This window comes from Anser anser (assembly GCF_964211835.1).
Source record: "Anser anser genome assembly, chromosome: 3".
Lineage (NCBI taxonomy): Eukaryota > Metazoa > Chordata > Aves > Anseriformes > Anatidae > Anser > Anser anser.
This window is the reverse complement of record NC_139722.1, coordinates 109,020,934-109,044,924: the sequence shown is the minus strand read 5'-3', so window position 1 is coordinate 109,044,924 and position 23,991 is coordinate 109,020,934. Positions and strand designations below refer to the sequence as shown.

At 52.0% G+C, this 23,991-nt stretch overlaps 1 protein-coding gene and 1 long non-coding RNA gene across 2 annotated transcripts in view; both read right to left on the bottom strand.

Moving 5' to 3' along the window:
• LOC310896387 (phosphofurin acidic cluster sorting protein 2-like) overlaps positions 1-23,991 on the bottom strand; it is a 52,402-nt gene that overhangs the window by 28,126 nt on the left and 285 nt on the right. The gene's annotated exons all lie outside the window — the stretch shown is intronic.
• LOC310896402 lies at positions 3,740-23,990 on the bottom strand. Its single transcript, XR_014581453.1, has 2 exons — positions 19,136-23,990; positions 3,740-19,038 (listed from the first exon to the last, which is right to left on the bottom strand). It is a non-coding gene; the product is annotated as an uncharacterized lncRNA (long non-coding RNA).

Below are 23,991 nucleotides of genomic sequence, written 5' to 3'. Positions count from 1 at the left end.
AGTAGCTTCAGCGAGCCAATCTTAATAGACTGACTTCGGAGATTTTAACTGAGCTCTCATTTCCATACAAAAGCAGATTAATTATTTGTGAGCTTCCCCTCTAGTAAACACAAAGTGAGTCACCCTTTCGCTTTCAAAAAGGAAGCTAAAAATGAATACACTGCGTAACCCTATAATTTTTATAGTGTTCCGGGAGGAAACGCCACAAGGGGTTCACGGGACCGGGTACAATTTACCTTGTTGATCACCCTGAGCCCATGCTGCTGTGCGCCAGCTGCTCGGTAGGTGGTAATGGACTTCCCACAGACAGATTACTGACTCCAACCTGCCTCTGTGAGAAGGTGCATAAGACTTTTTCTGTATAGCTGAGCTGCTCCAGAATGTGAGAAAAGCAGAAGCAAGGCTGCAGCAGAGCCCCAGGGAGCCTGGTGACAGTAGCAGTACCGGCAGCATGACCATTAGCATTTGGTCCTCCAGCTCCAGCCCATTTTGGAGAAGAGAAGTGTACGTGTTCTGGCAGCCCTGCGTGTTTCTCTTCTCACCACCGAAAGGGACAAAGGATCCAACTATCATCTGAGCCTCTTACCACTCCTACTCCCAGCATCCACGTCTTGAACTCTATGAAAGTGGCTTGAGGTCCATCGCATTTGCACTGGCAGAAGTCACAGGTGAGTGAACGTCGCCTCAAGTATTAGCGTGAAGATGCATTAATCGCATTGTGTCTAGACAAGATTCTCCTCATTCACCCAGGTTTTGTTTTTGGTACAAGTCCTGGTGAGTTTTCTGAAGCAAACCTCTCTCCTTGGGACTTGCCTTTACAATATGAACCACTGAAGCACTTCCAACCTGAAATTTATGCTTCCATCTGAGTCCACATCTGGTGCTTTTTGATTTATATTTGGACCTTGGTCCCAAAGCATCCGCAGAGTAGGAGACAGAGGCTGCCTTCTTGGCACGTATTATTCCCATAACCAAAGGCTAGTTACTGGGCCGGTTCTTGGCTAAGAACTGGCAGCGTGAAGAACTCCTGCTCTCTCCACCCAAAATCAATTCTCGGTGTGTAACACGGAGAACAGCGTAAAGCCATCGATGTTCCCGAAAACCTGAGCTGCTTCAGTAACATAAACCGAACTGGCTCTCCCCATTTTGGCAGCAGACCAGCACCTATTGAAAGCAGCAGCACTGAATAAATCTCTTCCACGTTAGAGGCTGCTAGAAAACCCAGCAGCCTCTTCACTACTGGGTAGGCACATACGCAAAGAGGAAGAGGTGGGTGAGACCGATCGCAGCGCTGTCTGAGCAATGCAAGGACAGCCCTACCTGCTGCATCAGAAGAGGATGCTGCTGTTCACGAGGCTTCTCCTCCGTCCAGCCTCAGGCGCAATCTACCTGTTACAAGCACGGTTTTCTTAAAAGGAAAGCACTGCGGTCAAACAGGAGCCGTGCTGACAAGAAGATTCTAGCAGGACACACTGCTGCCCTCTGAGACTTGACGGTCCGTACCCTGCCAGCCCCGACGGCTGCCCAAAAGCCTACCTGCCAGGCAGCACAGCTCAGACAGGAGAGAGCTACAAGGTGCCACTGCTAGGCGAGGTCACCAGATGCCACTCCAGCAGGAGCTGCGTTTTTATAGACGCCTTTATGATTTACATTCAAGCCACAAATCCCTTCAATAGAAACAGATGGAGGTGGATTGCGTTGGGCTGTTATCGCCTTCATCAAATCCCCTTTTCTCCCCCCAGACTTTCCTGACAGGCAGATTTCCCTGACCTACTTTTCCAGAAAAGTTTCAGCTACTTCCCCTGAATTGCAATGAGCTCCCACGTGCCAGCAAGCAGCTCCTCGAGAGCGGGCGAGCGAGCAGGCAGCGCCTCCCAGGAGGAACGGCTGGAGCACGCCAGCCAGAAGCCCTCAGCCCTGCCACCAGGGCAAGCCCACCCTGGGCTGCTGTGGCACAAAGCCACAGGCCAGAGATGATGCAAGCTGGGCTCCGTACGTGAGCAGACACCCGCGTTTCCTCACGGAAAGTTTAAGCAAATTCTGTTCACGCCTGTCTCCACACACAGAGTTCAGAGGAGAGGCCCAGCAGAGACATCAAGGCCCTGAAAAGCGTCCAGAGCAGGGCTGCGAAGCTGGTGAAGGGCCTGGAGCACAAGTCCTGTGAGGGGTGGCTGAGGGAACTAGGGTTGTTTGGTCTGGGGAAGAGGAGGCTCAGGGGAGGTCTTACTGCTCTCTACAGGTACCTGAAAGAAAGGTGTGGGGAGCTGGGGGTCAGCCTCTTCTCACAGATAACCAGTGACAGGACTAGAGGGAATGGCCTCAAGTTGTGCCAGAAGAGGTTCAGGTTGGAGATGAGGAGACATTTCTTCTCAGAAAGAGCAGTCAGGCACTGGGACGGGTTGCCCAGGGAGGTGGTGGAGTCACCGTCCCTGGGGGTGTTCGAGGAAAGGTTGGACGTGGTGCTTAGGGACATGGTTTAGTGGGTGACACTGGTGGCAGGGCGGTGGTTGGACCAGATGATCTTGGCGGGCTTTTCCAACCCCAATTATTCTGTGATTCTATGCACCCACCCACCTCTGAGAGCCCTCCTACAGTCTCCAGGGGTGCTCTCATCCCCCCCCGACCCCAGGATGCTGATTGCTCCATTTTCCCAGTGTCTGCAGCAACGCACGTCTTCTGCTTCCAGTTATTTCCACTGTGAACCGGCGCCGAGAGCTTCCTCGGAGGGGAGAGCAGGCGGTCTGGCTGGCAGGCCTTACACAAAACCACGCCTCAACAGCCACGGGACCGGGGACACAGGAGCATAGGCGCAGAATAAAATGCTCGCTACCGTACCACTGAGTCACGACAGGGATAAAAAGAAAATGCAGAGCTCATCGAAACTTGCAGCTGGGGCAGGCTGCTGGCACAGTAAGCAAAACCACTCGGTTCCAGCTGCCAGAGCACCTCGCCCAGCGGCTCCTGTCAGAGGCTGACAGGAACGCGCTCCTTAAGCCCCACGTGACGGCTCCCCCGGAATTCAGCATCGACGTTCCTCTTTCTAAGGAAAAGAAAGAAGTTTAATATCATCCAGCGCTTCAGGGAGAGAAACCGGAGGAAGGAATATTCCTACTTTAAATATAAGTGCTGATCTCTGGAAAGTTTCAAGGGCTTCAGGCCATTATTTTGCCAAGAAGAGCCATGTCAGATTCTTAATGCTCTCAGTCAGAAAAGAAAAATAAGGTTGAGCCTGAACAGTCCAACTTGCATTCCTGAAATGCAAATCTAAGCTGCATCCAAGTCTTCAGCACAGCATCACAAATACTCCCTGAAATAGAGCCCTGTGGAGTAAGCCCGTCGATGTGCTGGTGTGCACCGAACACGATCCCACACCATACACTCCCTCAGCACTCTTCAGGGCTGTATTAATCTTCTCCAAGAAGGATTGTTTTGATTTAGGATAATACTGAGCAGGCATCTGAGCGTACAGACCCCTCCGGATCTCCACTGGTGAGCTTTCACCATAACAACTGACTATGTATTCCTGATATTTATTTAAACAAGTATCTACCTGCGTGAGGATTTTCCCCTTTGTTCTGTAGCAGCCCAGCATTTTAAGAAGTTCCTCTGAGAAACCTTACTGAAGGCCTTTTGGGAATCCAAGCAGTCTACCAACGAGATCTCACAGTTCTTATGCCCCAACAAGTCCACGACATCTGAGAGGTAAGTCTTCTTTTCATGGTCCTTTCTTTCAACAGGAACCACACACCAATGTCATGTCTGTCCATGTGCTCCACTGCCTGCTCTTTAGCTTCCACTAAAGATGCTTACTAACCTACAGATTGTCAGAACTCCCTTACAACCCTTACAGAAGGGTGGCTTCTCACCTCCCAGTCCCCTAGGAAAGACACCGTCTGAAGCAAGCAGCTACATACACAGTAGTCTGGCTACTACACGCTGGCATCTCTCCACACTGCTCCAGTGAATCCCATCCCAGGCAACTTGTTCTTTTTTTTGTGTGTGTGTGTGTTGTTTTTTTCTCCTCTCCATTTTTCCGCATATGTTCTTCTGCCAGCACTTCAAGCTGTAAAAAGCTTTTCCAATGTGCCCACTGCAGAGAAAGGCTCCAGCCAAGGAAGCACCCAGGCTGCTCACCATCTGGACCAGAGGGCAGGTCTAGACCAAACCACTGCAGCCATATTCGTCTTCTCACCTCCACCCTAGCTGAAGATATCAAGGTAGTGTCGCGTAGCTGGATACTGATTTGAATTTTTTTCTCCCCAGTTTTGTTAAAGATTCCCCAGTCTCAAACTCCATTAAAATAAAGTTCATTGAATCAAAATGTCAAGGCTAAGAAAACAACGGAACTACAGCCAGGATACACAAGTACCTTTAATGTTCTTGTTCGAAACCAAAGATATTTACATAAAGGAATCCCATATAAAAGAATTCTTGGAGCAGAGTTTCTTCGTAAATGACAGGCATCCCAACCCCAGTGATGGGACACTGCCTGGGCAAGGCCCAACACTTCTGTGTGAGGCTGACCTGTTATTACCACCTTGTCCGTCAGAGCAGAGATAGCAAAGCTGCCGTGCCTTTTCACCCAGGATTGAGAAGGCAAACCAACCTGGATTCATCACAGTGATTCTCAAGGTTATCCATCCTCAGATGTTGAAATCCTTCTATGAACTAACCCATCACACCAGGAGGAATGGCAAACACATCTAGTCACTGATGTTAAATTAATTGAAGTTACTTTGTCTCAAGCTTCCTATTTCTCTAGCCTTAAGAGAGAGAGAGAGCAAACAGAGCTTGGCAGCCTCAGAGACGTGTCAGACACGCTACTGAACCCATCCAGCTCCCAGAAACGTGGGAGGAAGCAACGCTACCACACAGACTCTTCAGCGGAGCGCTTCCCCAGAACCGGCGCAGCTACACCAGACATCCTCGCCTCCCCTCCTTCCTCCTCCAAGGCTCCCCGAGCTCCACGGGCGGCTGTGTGAAGGGCATCCCGCAGCACGCCACCTCTCACAGGACAGCTGGATGGCCACAGGAGGAGACAGTGACGCGCTGCCGCCACGCTGGCCTCCACAGCTGTCACCGAGGGGCACTGCCTTCAAATCGCAGCAGGCCGAGGTGCTCCCTACAGAGCGCTCTTCCTGAAAACGATGCTTCGCCTTATGGTGTCACACTGCTTCCGCTGTCACTTGGCCAAGTGACGAGCGCTCGGCCTGTTCAGCAGACAGGTCCTTATGGAGGCAGCTGAGCAGGAGCAGCCTGCAGATTCACCCCAGGAGGCAATCCTCATAAAGCAGGCACCCACCAGACAACACCTGACAATGACCAGCAGAAGATGTCCCAGCGAGAATTTGCTCCAAAAGCCTTCTCAGATGTTGTGTCCGTGGCTTACCTAAGGCTACCAGTCAGTAGCAGGGCTGCTCAACCACAACTGCACCCTCCCTGGTCCACAAGAGAAGACAGCCAGAACCTGGGGAAGGATACTCCCAGACCTCTTTAGCACTGATTACTACAATATTTGTGATCAATAATAAGAGAACCCAACGTATTACTTTGAGATATTGCCCAGCCACGTCTTTGCTGTGTGTGAGCATTTACAGCTCTTACCGTAGGCCACTGGTGGGCTCCTCACCGGTGCGGTCAATCACTGGTCTCCACGCACAGCCAGGGAAGGGAACTTGGAGAAAGGGCAGAGAGGCAGAGCAGGGCCAGCCAGCCGAGCTCAGCCGAGGGGAATGAACTCCCAATGCTCTCTTGAAGCACTGCAGCCAGCTGGAAATCTCAGTGTCACGAAATTTCTGGGCTCACACAAGCACTTGACAACCACAAGCCCAGGCACCGCCAGCAGCTGAAGAACAGCCGGCTCACGGGCCTGTAGGAGAGGACTTTTGGGGTCTGCACCCGAGGGGTGAGCAGTGGTAAGTAGAAGTAGGAGTTGAGACCTCAAAACCAGAAGGCACTGATCTTAAAATAGCAGGAATACCTGCTCAAACCGGGACGCCATACCCACAGCAGAAGCATGCTCCACAGCCCTAGTCTAGGTGCTGATTGTCAAAGGGATGCCCAGGATCCCATCCAACAGTTATTTTTAAGACCTGGGTCTTTAACTTGAGCTTTTCATTAGGCTGCGTGGATATCCAGGGCAGGGTTCAGCCACTCACCGGATCCCATGACCAGTACAGAAATAGCTCACGGTTATTTTATCGCTGACACTTCTGACCCGTCATCTGCTGTGACCCCCTCTCCACACATGCAGCCAACCGAGACATCAGAAGCAGGTTTCTTGCAGACGGTTTTGACAGAGCACAGCTGGCGATGGAATTTCTTTTCCTCCTTACCGGGCGAGCAAAGAAGCCACAAGTACTTTTCTTTATTTGCGGCTGCACAAGAGGTGGACGTGCTGCCCTTCCCGAAGCCCACTGCTCCCAAGGAGGCAGCTCCTCCAGCCCTCCTCTGTGCACTGCTGGACGATCTTAAACTTACACCGGGGCACAGAAAAAGGGAGTCTTGGTCAAGGGTGTTTGAGTACAGGACACCAACAGGCAGAGCAGCGAAAGATGCTAGACAAGTATCTTGCTAGCACGAATTCATGGAGCTGGAGGCTTTCCAGAGGAGAGAACACAGTGTTGGTTTGTTACTGCAGAAAAGACGTTCAGTAACAAGGCACAGGGACAGCAGGACGCAGATCCACAGGAGCTTCCAGGAGCAATATGTTTCAAATGTGGGCTAGGAAATACTGTTTTGCTGTCTTAAGTCTGGATTTGGGAGTACCTAGAAGGACAGAAACAGCCTGCTATCAAAGGGCAGCAGAACTGCATCAAAAGCTGACTTCGAGCCATGCCCACTGCATAAACATTATCCAAAAGTCAGCCACGTGAGGAACGAGAGAGGACACCAATCATGAACTTCTCCCGGGCCCTCTTCAGCCTCCCAGCTGGCAAACAAACCAACAACCAACTATTCCAGGAGAGGACAACGTCTCTGGAAGAAAGCTTCCCACTCAGGCTGTGCCAAATCGGCAGGCGCACAAGGGCTGGCCCCTGAGGGATTGCCTTCAGCACCTCTTGGGCCCTGCTCCAGCCCCAGCCCTGGGGAGGAGGAAGAGGAGGAGGAAGAGGTCAGCCACGTCCACGTGCGCCTGGCGGCTTGTTTCCAGTTGCAGGAGGACGCAACTGCTCCGTTAGGGCAGTGCTGCCAGCAGGATCTGAGGATGTCAGCAGTCTGTTCTGCCTTTCTGCCTTGCACAAGTCGCCCACGTGCATGGTATTGGTTCATACAAGCCTATTTCAGAAGGAGTTGAGAAAGTTATTACCATTATTTCTACCTTTGCCTGCTCAATCTTGTTGTCCTAGTTACCAGAGCCCCAGTGTCTAAGGCAACCAGCCTTGGCAAGTAAGCAGCAAAACGCGATGAGATGCAACACAAATATTTAAGACGACTCTCTGGAATAGCAGAAGTAGAAACAACTAACGGTAGTTCTGTGCCCCCAGCATCGCCCCTAGGTCTGCTAGACTCCCCGTCAGCCCCACAGGAGTCCAGGAACGGATGCTCAGGCGTGCTCGTGGTACACCCGGGAGGCACGTGCTGGGCTGCAAACCCAACTCACACAGGCAGGAGCTCTCCCTGCACACCCCCTCGCACAGAGTTAACTCCGCAGCAGTCCCGTGCCCAGACTGAAGATCAGCACCGGTGCTACCGTTCAATAAATGGCCCTTCTCTGTCCACGTACGGCCTCTGCAGCACCCAGGCTCCGTGTCCCTAGCGTGCTGGGATATTTCATGCAGGCATTACACGGCATCTCCATCTGGGAACTGCAGTAACATGACACTCCTGTGGTTTCTGAGATCAGGAACAGCTCTGCAAGAATTCAAGCCCTGATTACATATCTGCTTCTCTGTTGTTTTCTTATCATACACGTCCAATACCCAGAACATCCCCAGGGACACGCCAGTGGTATCACTGAGTCAAAAGTCGCCTTCAGCAAACCGTGTGGCTTGGGCGGTGTAAGGGGAACCACAAAATGATCAGACACACACATCCATCTGGCAACTATCTAGCCTTGGAAGAATAGGGATATTATAAGAAAACATCATTATATTATATATTACAAGAAAACATATAATATTATAAGAATATATAAGAAATTATATAAGAAAACATATTATAAGAAAACATTCATCTGCCTTGGTACATGTGATAAAATAACTCCACGTGCCTAAGCAGGCGTTACGCTGGGCGGATCAGCCACGGCCACTCCAGTTCCCCACTTTCCAGCCCCTGACAGACAGGGCTGAGAAGCACAACGGGAACCAAAGGGTCAGGTCCAAACACTCGGTCAGTCCCTGAGCCACCGAGAGGAGCTGATACTTTCTGCTCTCCACAGTCCAGCAACTCTGAACTGTTATGATCATGACCCAAAAGTATATTCAACTGCATAGAAAGCCCAGCTTGCCCTGAACATGAAGTACACAGTAGTGCTGGGCACCTCACAAGAAAAATGAAAACAAGGCGATTGTGCTGAGATGGATGGTCAAGATCCTGAAGACAAGAAAATGTCAGTCCAGATATGCATAAAATGCCCCACAACACATAACCAGAAGGATGTGCTTAAAATTCAATCTAAAGGAAACAAAAAAAAGACTGTTATCTCTCCCCAACCCTTAATTTCCCTATTTTACAGCCATGCCTAGCATTTAATTAATCAGTTTCTTATCTGCTAGAAAGCATCCACATGAAAGGGGAAGTTTCATTTTCTCCCACGGTGATTCACGTTGTCTCACACAAAGAGATATATGCGCCCAGGGCCCTGTGAGCATCCTTACAAGAAAGCTTTGGAGCTGCGGAACAGAATTTGTGAGTCTGTGGAGCCAGCAGGGCTTAGGACTGAGGTCCTAAGTTACCTTGGGAGCTTTAAAAATCCTGCCTTCGAGGGCTTAGCTCACAGCCCTGTTTGAACTACACTCCACTTAAACAAACTCCAGAGGAATAAGCTGCCCTGCAGCAAGAGCTGCTTTAAGAGCTGTGTTTCTGCTTAAGTCACTGATGTCTTTTCATCTAAAATGAAAACAGCAAATTACTTCCAAAAAGCTTGATTTTAAACTGACCAAAATGCATCAGAGCCAGGAGGCAATGAAACCCTTTCGCTACTGTGGTAGGGAGCAAGCAGGGGCTGCAAGGGGGCAGCTTGGACATCCCGCGTGGGCTGCAAAGGTACCGTGGGCAGGTCTTTCAACAACCATCACGACAGATTCCCCATGTTTTTCCATCTGAAAGAACGACACGTTTGAGATCTCCAAAGACTGCACGCACCGCTTTCGGAGCGGCGTGCGCGTCGTTGAGTGCAACTCCAGCAGCTTGCTCTCTGTTGAGAAGTAGCCTGGCCTGCTTCAGCATAACAGGCAATAAAAACACAGCGCTAGGCTCAGCGAAGTGCAGTGAGTAATGCTCCGAACCACCTTATAAGGGCTGACAATTAGTCAGGGCACAGCAATCTTCCAGCGTTTTCCAAAATCCCAGAAAAAAATGGGCCTTTCCCACGCCCTCTTGTTTGCAGCATCTCTCAGGGCTTGAACTTAAGCACCTGATGCTGAGCACCTGGCTAAGCCTCAGCCATGCAACACCGCGATCCCTTCGGCTTGCGGTATCAGCAAGAGTCAGCAGGCTTAATGCAAATGCTCCTGTCGGCCCCTCTGGTTGCTCGCAACTGCCACGTAGGAAGCAGAAATTATTCCAGCAATTCCAGAGACAACCTGAAACGTGAGACTCATCCACCATTTGCATTTCTGTCAGCACTGCTTCTGCCTCCCCCTGCAATATCACAGCTCAACAGCAAGCCCAACCTCACCTCCGGTAATGCTGCGGGATGCGAAAGCTCCGCAACCGAACACCCGCACAGCACAATCATAAATCCCACACGTGCACGTGTTTCACGGACAGCAGACACAAGACACAAGGCCAACTGTGTATTTTTAGGGGTTGTTAGCTCTTTCTGGGAGCTAGCCTTGATTTTGCACAGCTTCTGATTAGGCTGGTATCTGAGCACCGGTGATAACCTGTCTAGCACACCCCTCTGGCTCCTGCTTGAGCTGTGTCTGGCTCAAGATTGTGAAGCTCTGGGAAGATGGCTGCCGCTCACTCGGTGAATGCTGTCAGCTCGCAGCCCAGCTACAGCACGGCCGCTTGGGCTTAAAACACCCCCGTGCCCAGGAAAATCTGTACCAGCCTCACACATAATGAAAAAGGACGAGTTCTTACACACACACACACAGCTTGCAATCCCCTTGGGAATCCCTGTGCTTCGCTGCAGCTCCGCTGTGCCTCGGTCCTTTCAGAAGAGCCTCTCTTCCAGTTGCAGACATATTTCCATTTCTGCAGGGAATTTTGTTCACAGAGGCACCTCAAGAAGGTGCCAGGGGTTGACAGCAATTGGTAACACACCCGGCAGAACTGGCGCTCGGTGAGAAATACTTTATTCTGCCCCATTATCCTACAAATCACCTTAACCGAGGCCACAATGATCGAAACAGACACCAGTGACAAAACAAGAAGGAGAGCTGAACCAGGAAGACCTTCTCCTGACACAGCCGCCCCTGACAGAAAACGCAGCAGGGCTCCATTTGGCGCACCTCACGCCGCAGGCCGTGCCTGTCGGAGAGCTGCCGGGCAGCCCCCAGTCACCGCTCACAACGCGGCTGCTCCCACACAGCTTTCCCCACCACGCCCCCGGGGCTCCAAACAGATCTCATGGTTCTTTTCCAGGCTCATTTCAGGCCCTTGCAAGAGCTGTTCACAGGGACTGAGCATCGCCCTGGTTCTCTGGGGACACCAACATCCCTTTTGGAGGACGCTGGCAAGCCAGCAGGCCCCGTGCCTTGTTCTCAGCTCCCCGTGATTCCCCACCACTACCGTGTGTTTGAGCACATGATGAACTGACTCAACCTGTTAATCCAGCAAAGAACAAACCTAAAATAAATAATAATAATAAAAAATAATGATTTGTTTCCTTGCGGGCCAGCACTGAGGCAGCTTGCCACGCACACGCTGCAACTAGCAGCAGAGGAGGGCTGCCAGTCCCAAGCTGTGGGGCTGGGACTGCCAACTGATGCCATCCAAGGTGTCCCACCTGGTGTAGGGTCTGGAATTCTGCCTGGGATAGGAACAAAGCTCTCCCCCTTTCTTTTGACCAGCCCAAGGCGTGAGTCATCTGGGGGAAGAGCTTCCAATGCCAGGTGTGCCCATCGCCCCGGCACAGCTTCCCCTCAGGGCGAGACAGCAGCAATTAGCCACTTCGGGGTGACTCTCACCTTCTTCTCCTTCAGCACACCAAAGTGTGAACATAGCTCCATTGTGAAGGCACTGTTGGCTTGATCTGAGCACTTTTATTTCATCTGTTTTGTCCTGTGCCTAGTCCTGCAATCTGCTAGTGCGATTTCAAGCGACAGCACTGGCTGTGCTGTGATGAGGGCTCACACGACAGCTTTGGGTCAGGTGTCCCAGCTATCTGCCTCACAGGAGATGAAAGATGCCAAACAACATCTAGTTTTTGAAAAAAATTTTTTTGAAAAAAAAAATGAAAAAAAAAAGAATACTGATATTTGAGAAGAGAGTTAATAGAAAACCACTCAGTGTCAGGATCACGTCAAAGCCCAGCAGGCGAGACTTCCTACTGGGATATTTTTCCATATTTTTGAGGATCAGGTGGGACATCAGTTTTAGAAATCTGTCTGGCCCGGCCTCCTGGAGAGCATACACAAGCACCAGACTTGCTCGGGTAAACCAAAAATGGCAACACAACAAAAACCTATAGAAAAACGATCCATCGTTTATCACTAACAACATAACCTCGGTTGGCGTCAAGCCATCTCTGAAATGTATTGTCCTTTCTGTAAGGTATGTCAAGAGAATAAGAAGCTACAAGGCTGAGAAGGTGCCACCCCTTCAGATAGGGGATGCGGACAACGCAGCGGCCCACTTTCTGGGGTCACTATTCCGGCAGTGCAGTGTTCAATACTCATTGGCAGCAGTCAAATTCAACATTTGCCAAGTTGAAAGCTCCAGAGAGGGAAGCTCAACAGCTTTAAAGTCACTGCTGCATTAAACAACACCTGACCCTTTATACTGAGAAGCAAAGCTAGGGCTTTCGGAAGGCCTGATTCCCACCCTGGCACAGCAGAACTCCACAAAGGTAGAGCGAGCCACGGGATTTGCTTCCCACAGCGGTCAGCCAGCCTTTCAGACAGCTCCCAGAAGGGCTGCAGACAGCTTTCCTTCTCTGTATGCCCAGGGACAAGCAGCTGACAGGAAATGGCGGCACTCGGCTTGAGAAAAGATTGATTTTTTTTTTTTTTTCCTTTTCTAAGAAATAGGATTTGCAATTACCCAGTTTCCCGCTTGGTCTAAAAGCGGAGCCACCGATGGGAGATCAATATCTGAGGCCGATGCTGCAGACAGCTCGAGTGCCCCTGCCCCTCTCTTGGGGAAGGGAGGAGGTTTGGGTGCAGGGGAAGCGGAGGTTTCTCGGGAGGAAGGAGTAAAAGGCGAGGCATCCGTCCCCAGCAGCCTGCAGCACTGGCATTTCTCCCCTCACCCACCAAGCGAGGAGCTCCTCAGAAAGGACTGGAAAGCAGACACATATGTTGCCCCCTCTGCACCAAAAACGAGGCTGACTAATCTCACCCAGGTCCGTACAAGAAGAGACGGAAGTCAGCTAATGTGGATGAAGGAATCAAAAACCACAGGAGCCTTCCGGCAGCCACGTTTCAAAGTGGGTTTCCATCCAAATGTCTTTTTGCTTGCCAGCGGAGCTGCGGAAGGCAGCAGAAGGCTCTGCAGTCCCACCGGGCAGTGCTCCTCTCTGTCCAGAGGGGCAGCATCCCTGCCACAATGCCCCACTTCTCCTTTGGGCTGGTGAGAAAACCAGCTGGGAAGGGAGAAAGCAACTCCTACCGGCTTATCGAGGCTCCCTGCTAGGGGTGCCGGCTGCTGAGAGCCAGAGCTGGGTTTTACATCACCTCATGCTAAGAAGTCGCCCCAAACACCACTTTCAAGCAGGCTTTTCCATCCGCATCCCCTGGGCACGAGAGGGCATTTTGCACGCTGCAGTCATAGCCCCTCGCGCTTGCTGCAATCCTCATGTGTTACTAAACTATTTGCACTACAGGTGATTCAGCAAGGCAGCCAGCGAAGCCTGGAAGCCTGCCAACAGCCATTGAGAAACAGCTTGAAATGCATCCCAAAGGACAGGGGAAGAGAAAAACAAAAAAAAGAAGAAACAGCCACACACCTCAAAGCTCAGCTTTCTCCGATCTGCTTTGAAGCAGGTGCCTGAGGAAGGAGCTAACGCTCACCAGGTTTGTTCCGCTCCAGAGCTGTGACCGCAGGGCTGCCTGCCGTGGGGAGCAGGATTTTATATCCAGCTGGGATAAAGCCCAGTCACCCACAGCACAGAGGCAGGTTTGGTGCTGAAAGCCTTGTTTTAGGGCCAATCTCACCCATTTCATCTAAAAGCTGCGGCCCCTGGGAAACACACAGCTCGTCCTGCTGGAAAATCCCTGATTGCGTTAGGCACCTTCCCTCAGAGCAAAAGCTGCGTGAGCCTTCAAAGTCAGACCTTTATCCTCAAGGACAGGAAAGGCTTGGCGTTCAGAGGATGACATTGCCCCAAAGCATCCCTCAGCAGCCCGAGCAAAAGCAACCTAAGCCTGCCCGAAGAATCACAGCGCTTTAAAGGAAACCTCCCGGTGTCGATGCGACAGAAAGCACACACCGAACTCTGGGAGGGAGGGAAGCAAGATGGGCAAGAAAGAAAGTAGCCCTGTGAGCCCTGGGCAACTCGAAGCACTTTTGTTCTCAGGTGTGTCCACGTGGAAGAGGCCACTAATGTCCTTCCATGAAAGAAGAAAACAGAATCATGCTTGGACAGATATATTTAGGGGGCACTTGCTGTGGACCTGCATATATACCACGAGAGAGCTCGTGAGCTTCACTCAAGCACAAAGCACAGCGGGTAAGGAAGCATTCAGCTTTGGTGGATTTGCTGTATGTTTGTCCTCCACATGGGAAATTTATTATTAATGTGGTGAAACTCAGCACAAGCAGAAAATCCTTGTGTTTCAGGCTGGAAATCTTAAGAAAGCATCTCAAACCCACCGTCTGGTGACCTAAGATTGGCCATGAATGCACACACGTGGATTTAAGTGCAACGCAAGACTTCTTGAAAAGGTATTTTAATCAGTCATACCCAACCCCTTCCACACTCCCAAGCCTGAAAAACTCTCCACTACCTTGTTTCACTGCTCTGGTCATTTTACTTCCAGGCTACCAGCTGCCTCGCCGCGCTATCTGTCAATAGCAGACCTACTCCACAAGCAGGCTGCTCGGCAGCTTCTTCTCCTCCCAGACACCGCAAGCTGTCGTGCACAAGAACAAGGTCACTAGGCATGAAACAGACTCCATCCATCCCTCGTTACTCATTTTATCCAATCCCAAGGTATCACTCAGAAGCAACAACTGGCGCTTGCAAGCCCCTGGACATCCTGCAGGTACAGAGGCTAGGGTGCTGAGCTGGTACTCCCCAGGGAGCCCACAGGAGCAGGGAGAAGCAGGAAGGATTAACAGCTGCGTCACCACAGCTCAAGTGCAGAGGTCTCTTGGAGCACACATTTCCAAATGTCCTTGCCAAAGGTGCTTACTTGCCACAGAGGTCCACATTTTTGTCTTTAAGGTGCATGCGCACACCTATTTTGGTTACGTACCCAAAGAGGAACAGATGCTCTGCAGAACACGCATCTCATCTTGAGGGAAGAAAAGAGTCATGATTGCAAAATAAGGGAAGAAGAAGTTGTTCAAAAGCCTCCTTTCAGGCAGCAGGAGGTAATTTCTCTCAAACCCAGAAATGAGCAAGTCATCTCCCTTTCAGTGGCTTCATTTCACACAGTCAGTCAAGAACCAAGAGCCAGGGCACTCCAAAGGTACTTCCAGAAATCCTCACACAGCCTAGTTTTTAAAAATGTATTTATTTATTTATTAAGGAGATTATTTTTCCCCAACATTTGTTGTTCTCCCTGCTGCTGCTGAGGACGTCCCTCATCTTGGTCTCTGCCCTATTGCTTGGACAAAGAAGCCATGTCAAAGGCAACTCACCAGCATCATCGATGACCCAGGGCTCCTTCTCGAGGGCTGTCAGCAGCAAACATTTGCTACGCACTGAGCTGAATTGAATTGATTTTCGGGTTAAACCAGAATTGAACTCCAAAACCTCACGTGCTTTATTTGTATCATCAGATACAACTATTGCTGGCAAAACCAAATGTAGCTCCACATTTCCCTTTCATAACCTCTTTCAGGGTGCTGTGCTGCCGGCTACGACAAGGAAGATGCTCTGCAGAGCTGGCTCAACATGAGACCCCCCCAGCAGAGGAGGAAACTGAACACTTGTAACCTCCACAGTAAAGCCGCTTTGGCTTGAGATCACGATATCCACTCTGAAGGCAGAGACCAGGGAGCTTCTCGCACCGCTTACTAACACGGACCGCTCGATCAGAGCTACCCTGGATTTTAAACCTTGATCTACTTAGCGTTGCCTTCTGCCCCAAGAGTTCCACCAGCCTGCGCATCTCACAGCCAGCTCTCCTTGAAAAGTCATTTACGTTCACAGTGTTAGGAAAAAAGTAGGTTGTAATTAAGCGGAGTTATTAATCTTTTGTCACTTGGGAGCCCGAGCCTATTCGTATTCACGTCAACAGGAGTGCCTGGCACCGCCAACAGGATCGGACACCAGTGCCTCATCGTTTTTCAGAAGAGAAGGTAAGGTCTGGGGGCCAGTAACTGACTGCCTTGCCTTCCTCCTTCACAGGCACCACACCCCTGCCTGCAGGGGTAGGGAACCAAGACTCCTCCGCCTTAATTGTGGTCCAACGGCGCCCGGATTAAAGGATGGCAGTAATTGGATTGTTTGTTGTATTCACAACCAATAATAAGGTTAAGAGCTTTCCTTTCCCTCCTCTCGGCCAGGCCCCGAAGAGGCAGAGGTTTAGGGCAGGAGGGAGGTGTTAAAGCCTTCCTCCCCCAGCTGCCACAAAGCAGCACTGCGGGCTGACATGCCTCACCCCGCTGGCTTGCAGGCACATTTACCTCCGTACGTAGGCAGCAAGTGTGCTTTGCTGTGCAGAGGATGAATGGAAGCACTTGAAACCACTCTCCTGTCACTCCGCATCCCTTCGCATTAAATACCCACACGGATGCCTCACTGGAAAACAAGGCACCGCTCGGATTGTGCTTCAACTACTGCTGCTAGTCATCAAACAGCCTGGCCTGAAAACACACCGTCCTCTCCCACCCCCCTCTCCCGCACTTGCATCGACTCTTTGCAGGCTGTCTTCTCCGGCACCCTGCTGGAAAAGGAGAGCCAGGACCTCCAACCTCCCTTTAGCCACCGATTTCCGTGAAACGTGGATCTTCGCGGTCTATGCCCTTAACGAGCCAGGATGGAACTGGGCAACTGGATGGGGAGTTGACTCGTTTATTGGCAACACCCAAACATTTGGGGACTGGGGGGGGAAAAAAAAAAAAAGGAAAATTGGTTGAGGGCAACCTAAACCAACCAAGCGTTGCCCCACCAGGCGCACAGAGAGCTGCAGTGATATAACCACATCCCCCAGGCTCTGCTACGGCCAGACTTCGCTGCTTGTACAGAAGGAAGCAATTCGGAGTTAAGATCTGGTTCCAGGCAGAGAGGGGAAATTTAATCCCTGTCTCTGCCACTTCTTAGCTGTTGGATGAACCACTTCACCTCTGCTTCCCCCTCACCCATGCCTATCCAACCCAGGGAGCACGGCCCCTGGAGAACAGGCGGCACCCACCACGACGGGACGCGGGACTCTGCCAGAGCCTCCTGTCACCCCAGCTGGTTTCCAGATAATAAATGCATTGTCAAGAAGCCTCTCCTGAGGAGGTGCTGGGACCCGCCCGGACAGCCTGTCCCAGCACGCCCAGCGCCCCGCTCACACGGCCATTGGCCTCTCTCACACTCCGCTGCACGCTGCGTGGAGACCCATGGCCCCTGCCGGGAGCGAGGGTTTTGCTCGGCACAAACAGACCTTAAAACCTCGGCGGTAAGTCCACAAAAGCCCCATTTCCACACGGTGCTCCTCAGACCTTCCTCCAGACTCCACCAGCTTCCATGATCCCCCGAGACGGGTCAGAGGACCCCCAGCCCGCAGGGTCGGGATGAGGCAGCGAGGAAAGCGCTGCTGGCAATGGGGCTCTGAGAGGGCTCCTCTCCTGCTACTCCCTTCTGAGACCCTCAGGCTTCCCCATCTCCACTCCTCAGGCTGTGGAGTCAGAGCAGAGCCCCCAGCCATCTCCTCTGGCTTCAGCTTTCTCTCTCCAGAGCGCATGAGCAGTCTCCTAAGGCCCCATTTTCCCCAAGAAGGACAAATCCCTCCCTTGGCAAGCGCTGGCACGCTAGCTTTCAGAGCAACGCCGCCGCACGTCGCGGTCGCTTCTGCTTTACCACACAGCTCCGGTCACCCCAGCACAAGTGAGGAAACAGCAACACCACGGCATGGAAATGAGTGGCTGGGAACAAAGTGAGGGGCACAGGAACGGGAGTGAGACACAGAGCAAGCAGCTCCAGATCCAGGATCCGCATCTAAGCCTCGCTTCCGTGTCCAAACCACAAGGTCGTCTTCCTGCTCCGCTTTCAAACGAGCGACTTGTTTAACAAAAAGCACGTGATGAGATTCATTCCTGCTGCATAACGGCCTCCCGAGAAATGTGAGAAAAGAGCCGACCAGCCAGCCAGTCGGTGGCGAGGCTGCGTCCGGCAGCAAACTTTTTTATTGTGTTTTTTTTACGGGCAACACGATGGGTATGTTACTTGGGAAACATCACATCATTCGCTAGCATCGCTCACTTCAGATCACTGCATCTGAACTTCCCACTGTTCACTTAGGATCTAACCCAAAAGCAACCTCAGGGCAGACGGAAAACCCAAAAGTGCAAGTTTTGAAGAAGCATTGTTCTCCACTCAGTTTGGCCGTGCTGAAATCAGGCGTTAGCGTGGCTGAAGTCACAGACCTTTTTTTGGCAAATCTAACAGGTTTTTGACTTTTCTGTCCACCAGGGCAGCGGAACTGTTGCACCGGCTGCCCCCAGGTCCAAGACTGCTCTGAGAAAGGTACAAACACACCACACCTCCACGGAGCCACGGCACGAGCAGCCGGCCGCGATGCCTGTTGCAGAACAGCTCGTTCGCTGTGTCTGCGGGCTAAAATAAAACGTGCTAATGAATTAACCACCACAAAGCGGTTACAAAAACACCACTTGCAGCCTTGTCTACCAGAGGAAAAAAAAAATACATACGTGCTTAAGACAGGGTGACAAGCACCTTTCAACAAGGTTTGAAGGCACTAACGGGGCTGCAGGGCAGGCCGCAGCCCGACACCCGCCAGCTGGCAGGGCCGGCCGGGCCGCACCGCTGCCTCTCCAAGTGCGCTGGAGAAGGGCCAGTGCGGCCAAGCCAGGAAAAGCACTGAAACCAGGTCAAGGTCAGCCCGCAAACCCACAGCAACTTCCTCCAGGTCTCGGCTACGGGCAGTTGTTCAGGTGCGAAGAGGCAGCAGCCGGGCAAAGCCTGCCGCGGAGACTTCAGAGACAAGGGATTCTCCATCGTCCACAGTGTCCACAGAAAGGAGCCCGTGCCACACGGCAGCTTCTGAAACCCAACTCTGACAACTCACCTACTGATGGTGAGCATAAAGTTTTCCTTACGGCTCCCTGCTTCTGTGATTCTTCACCACGACAGCAAGCCCACCTACCACCCCATCCATTTCCTCTGCTGGTGTCTTCAACAGCGGGCAAGCGCCTTGTATCCAACCCCCCGCAGGCTCAGAAATATGGCACCACGGTATGAGAGGTCTCCCGATACATACCACGATACGGCACGTTTCAGAAGAGAGCATATTGGAGACCAAAGTGGCACACGGGTGGCAGTGCAGCCCTGCGGAAAAGACTTGGGCATCCATTTCGAAGCTTCTTCAACTGGAATAAAAAATGTTTACATTTTCCTTAAAAAAAAAATAAGTTTAATTCTAAAGAATTGCACAGTAAAGATCCTTCACTCAAAAACAATTCTCACCACAACTGGTAAACGTGTATCTAGGCTTTTCAGCCACTTGCTCAGGTCCCTGAAATAAGGGGTGATGCTCCCCGAAGGAGTAGGGCAACAGACAAGGTTAGCCCCAGGTGAGTGTGAACATCTCATCAGTCCGAGGTGACACGAGCAAGGCGTAAATGCAGAGAAACGGGAACGTTGTCCTGTGCTCTGATGGGAGATTAAGGAACATAACAGGCAGAGGAAAAGCTTCAGTTAAGGGACTCGATAAACACCAGGGGAAAAAAAATGAGTAAATTATTCATATACACAGTATGCCATGAAATTCAAATGGACATCCTGGGTCTGCTTCTGACAAAGGAGCACACAAGAAAGAAAGGAATACTCAGAGCCAGCAGCCTCAGGCAGGAGGTAGGAGCGGACCGAAATAAATGGCAATTGACGGGACTGTATTTCAGGGAAGTGCATCCAAGAACATTCAAAAAGCCTAACTACAGGAAAAAGCCTGCTATTCACTAAGAGAGAAAGAAAACCTCAAAGCTATTAAAACACATCCCACGAGCATTGTCCAGCTGAAAAACAAAAGCCATGAAATAACGAGTTGTGGCCGCTGCAGCTTCGCAAGTAATAGCCTCTAAATCCTGAGAATAAAAGAAAATTAACTAGAAAACAGAAAAATTAAGATTCATAACTGAAGATTACTGAGTTACAGGTGTGCAAGGAAATAGAGAAGCAAGGAAAAAACATGAGAACGGTGCCAAGATTATCAGCAGGAGTGTGCAGGGCCTTTGAGGGAAAGGAGCAATGAGAAGAAATTGGATGTATAAGTAAGGTGGGAAAATCAACAGCCTACTAGAAAATAACTGAAGGAACACAGGAAAAATGCAGAACAGATGAAAGGGAGCTCTTCTAAAATATATAAGTAACGTACGCCTAAAAACTCTGACCTAAATAATATGGATTCAGAGACACTACCTGAAAACCAGGCAACAGAATTGCCCACGAGACATTTTGGATGAATATGATCTTCTTCCCTAGCAGAGAAAAAGTGTTAAAGAGCAATTAGAAGAGCAGCAGAAGCCTTTAGAACGGGACTGGTCTTTTCTTACCGGTGTAACAGCACAATAGCCGATTGTTAGTGGTCTTCATTTCTGGAAAACAGAACTGAAGGCATGAGTTCAACCATCATCCTAAGCTGCCTGTACTATGAAAGGAATTTGGGTATCCTACGCACAGAAAACCAGGTAAAGTACACAGCTGTGCAGGGAACCTGGGCATTTTTTGTCCAGGCGATTGTCCCATATGCACCTATCTCTGGACCTCGTGTTACTGAAGCCACGCTCACCCTGCAGAACAAGAAGGATTTCCAGTGAAGGTCTAAAAAATCAGCACGAGGAAGAAAATAAGGAGGACCTAGAAAAACGAGAACACAACAGGAGATTTTGTCTACCGAGCAGAATCCCTCGCTGGCTTAGACCGCACGAGCCAGGAGCAACAGAAACCGCCCGCCAGATGACAGCGGGCAGTAAATTGTAACGGTGCTCGCATTGCAACAAGCCTGCAAGGAAATGCCCGTGCAATTTTGGGCTGTGAGCACAGCGGATGAATCACCCCGCAGAGCGGGGAGCGGTCTCCGTAACCACAGCGGCGATGTGCTGAGGCACCTGAAACACCGCGCCTCTCCTCCGGGCCCGCCGCTGCCGGCGTATGGAGGCACCTGAACAAAGCCACCGCGCCTCGTGGCGGGGCCAGCTCCCCAGAAATATATACATACATATATATATGTTATATGCCAGCAGTATGTGCTCAGAAGGGAAACACGGTGCGGAGAAATCCCAAACGCGCTCCCCTGTGCCGGACGAGGCGCAGGGAGGGCCGGGCAGCGGGCGGCATACCAGACATGTCGCTTCGCAGGCGCGTCGCCAAGCCCACGATATTAATAAGCAATCAGACGGCCGCTTGGAACATTTTGTTTTCTCTATAGGACAAAGAGGAAATCATAATTCAGACACGGCAAATATCACCGGTTACGAGACTGCTTCCTTAGAAGCCGGGGCCTCTCCCAGGCGCTCCCTGCCTGGAGCTGCGCCGTCCCCCCGTGGCATCCTACTGCCTTTTGGGGGAATAATCCGGAGCCATTTACTGCTCCCCGAGCAGCTTCTGCTGAGGCTGGAAGCTGACCGTGAAAACCCCTGATCTACCCAGGGAAGCACTGGAGAGCACCAGAGGCAGACAAATGCTTGTTATTCCGGCTGGAAGGAGATGGTTCCTTAAAGGAACACCGAGCACGGGGGTGTTCACCACCGAGCCAGCCTCGGAGAGGGGAATTTGTAGGGGCTGCAGAATAGACAGGCTGCGCTCACGCGGGGACGGAGCAGCCCCCTGAGCCCCCAGGGCTGCGGGATGCTGTGTAAATAAGTGTACCTGTGTCCTCGCGGCATGGGCTGTGCAGGGAGAACCTGCCTTTGCTCTCTGAGCTCAGCCACAGCAATCCACGAGCCGAAACGCTGCCTGTATCTCGCACCTCCAGTTCGAAACGCCACGACTTATCGTGGAACCAACATCCACAACACGCCGGCCGTGTCATGGAAAAAGAGCAAGAACGAACCCAATCAGGCAATCTTATCTCGTTTCCTAATTCTTTAAGAACTCGCACTCGTGGCCTCTTGGATGTTAAAGGGAGCACGCAGAAGAGCAGAGCTATTAACAGAGGTTGAAAAATAACACTGCTTGGCAAGCCCGAGCCCCAGAGCGTGTTTGCACAAAGTCCTTCCACGCGTTTCTTCCAAGCGCGCGGAACAATGCAAGCACAGCACGGCGCTGCTTCGATGCAGACAGACATTTTACTTCAGCAACGCTTCGGCACACACCTCTCCCAGACTGGCCCCAAAACCAGAGAGACCCCACCAGGAAGGACGATACCTCCAGTCCGAGAGCGAGGCAACCCCCAAAACTCAACGGGGACTTGGTTCAGTGCCCTGGATTCCTCCCCGAAATCCTCCCGGCCTGGGCACAGCCCCTCGACAGCCCCTACACACGCTCAGGGCCGGGAGGATTAAGACCAGGCACGTGCAGAGGACAAAAGCCCCATTACCCCTGACTGGATGTTGTTTTGCCACCGCTGCCACTCCTGGAGCACAGCCGGGCACGGGGACAGCGTAGCGGGGTTCCTGAGATACACAAGCACAGACCCCCCAGGAACCCAGATGAGATTCGGGGCTGGGAAGGAAGAATCGCCTCCCATCTGCTACTCCCAGCTTCCACGTGCGAGGGCTACGTCCACACGCGCTTCACCATCGCCCGGCTCATCGCTCGACACCCACAACCAGACACCACCTCGAGGCACTCGGAAGCTGTACCGCCGCGTCCTGCTCCACACGCAGCACCCAAACCTGCCCCCAAACCTGCCCGCACTCCTCAGGCACGCGTTGCGTGCTCCTTCCAGGCTGCTGCCCGCGGAGCCCAGGACCTCCATGGGCACCACACCAGCTGGGCAAATTTCCAAACATTTCTGCTCCCAGCTGTCCGGCTGCTGGCCCCCCATGCTCCTCGCTCCCAACTCCTCAGCCTCCTGGTGCCCCTTCCAAGGGCTGGTTCTTACCGTGATTTCTTTTCCCCATGCGTTGGGCTCCTCTTGGCCCGGCGCTTGAGCACATCCCTGGTGGGCATCCCAGCAACGCGCGGGTCATAGACTCACTAGGGTTGGAGAAGACCTCCAAGGCCATCTGGTCCAACCGTCCCCCTACCGCCAATATCACCCACTAATAGGCTCACGGAGGTTGGAGAAGACTTTGAAGACCACCTGGTCCAACTGTCACCCTACTGCCAATATTACCATTAACAGAATCATGGAATCATTGAGGTTGGAGAAGACTTCCAAGACCATCTGGTCCAACCACCTCTGGACCACCCATATCACCACTAATAGAATCACGGAACCACTAAGGTTAGAGAAGACCTCCAGGACCACCTGTCCCAACCATCCCCTACCACCAGTATGACACATTGATAGCCTCATTGAGGTTGGAGAAGACCTCCAAGACCATCTGGTCCAAATGTCTCCCTACCACCACTATCACCACTAATGGAATCATTGAACCATTGAGGTTGGAAGAAGACCTCCAAGACCACCTGGTCCAACTGTCCCCCTACTGCCAATATCACCTACTAATAGACTCATTGGGGTTGGAGACGACTTCCAAGACCACCTGGTCCAACCATCCCTGTACCACTAATATTACCAATAATAGAATCATGGAATTGTTGAGGTAGGAGAATGCCTCCAAGACCATCTGGTCCAACTATCCCCCTACCACCAGTATTACACACTAATAGACTTGTTGAGGTTGGAGAAGACCTCAAAGACCACCTGGTCCATCCATCCCCGTACCACCACCATCACCACAAATAATCACAGACTCGCTGAGGCAGAAGGAAGCCTCCAAGGCCACTACCATCACCGCAGACTCATGGAGGTTGGAGAAGACCTCCACGACCACCTGGTCCAGCCATCCCCGTACCACCACCATCACCACGAATCATCACAGACTCATGGAGGCTGGAGAAGGCCTCCAGGACCACCTGCCCAACCATCCCTGTACCACCGTCATCACCGCTAACAGACCCACGGAGGAGGTAGGAGAGGACCCCCAGGACCACCGGGCCCATCCGTCCCCGTACCCCCACCACGCCCACCACGCCCCATCCCCGCACACCACGCCCAACCTCTCCGTGACCACCGCAGCGCCGGTGCCCCCCTCCCGGTACGCCCCATCCCAAGGCCCGGCGGCACCTCCCGGTACCGGGGCCCCCCCCGCAGCTCCCCGGGGACGTCTCGGCGGGCAGCACCGACCTCCCGGGACCCACCCACCCCGCGGTGC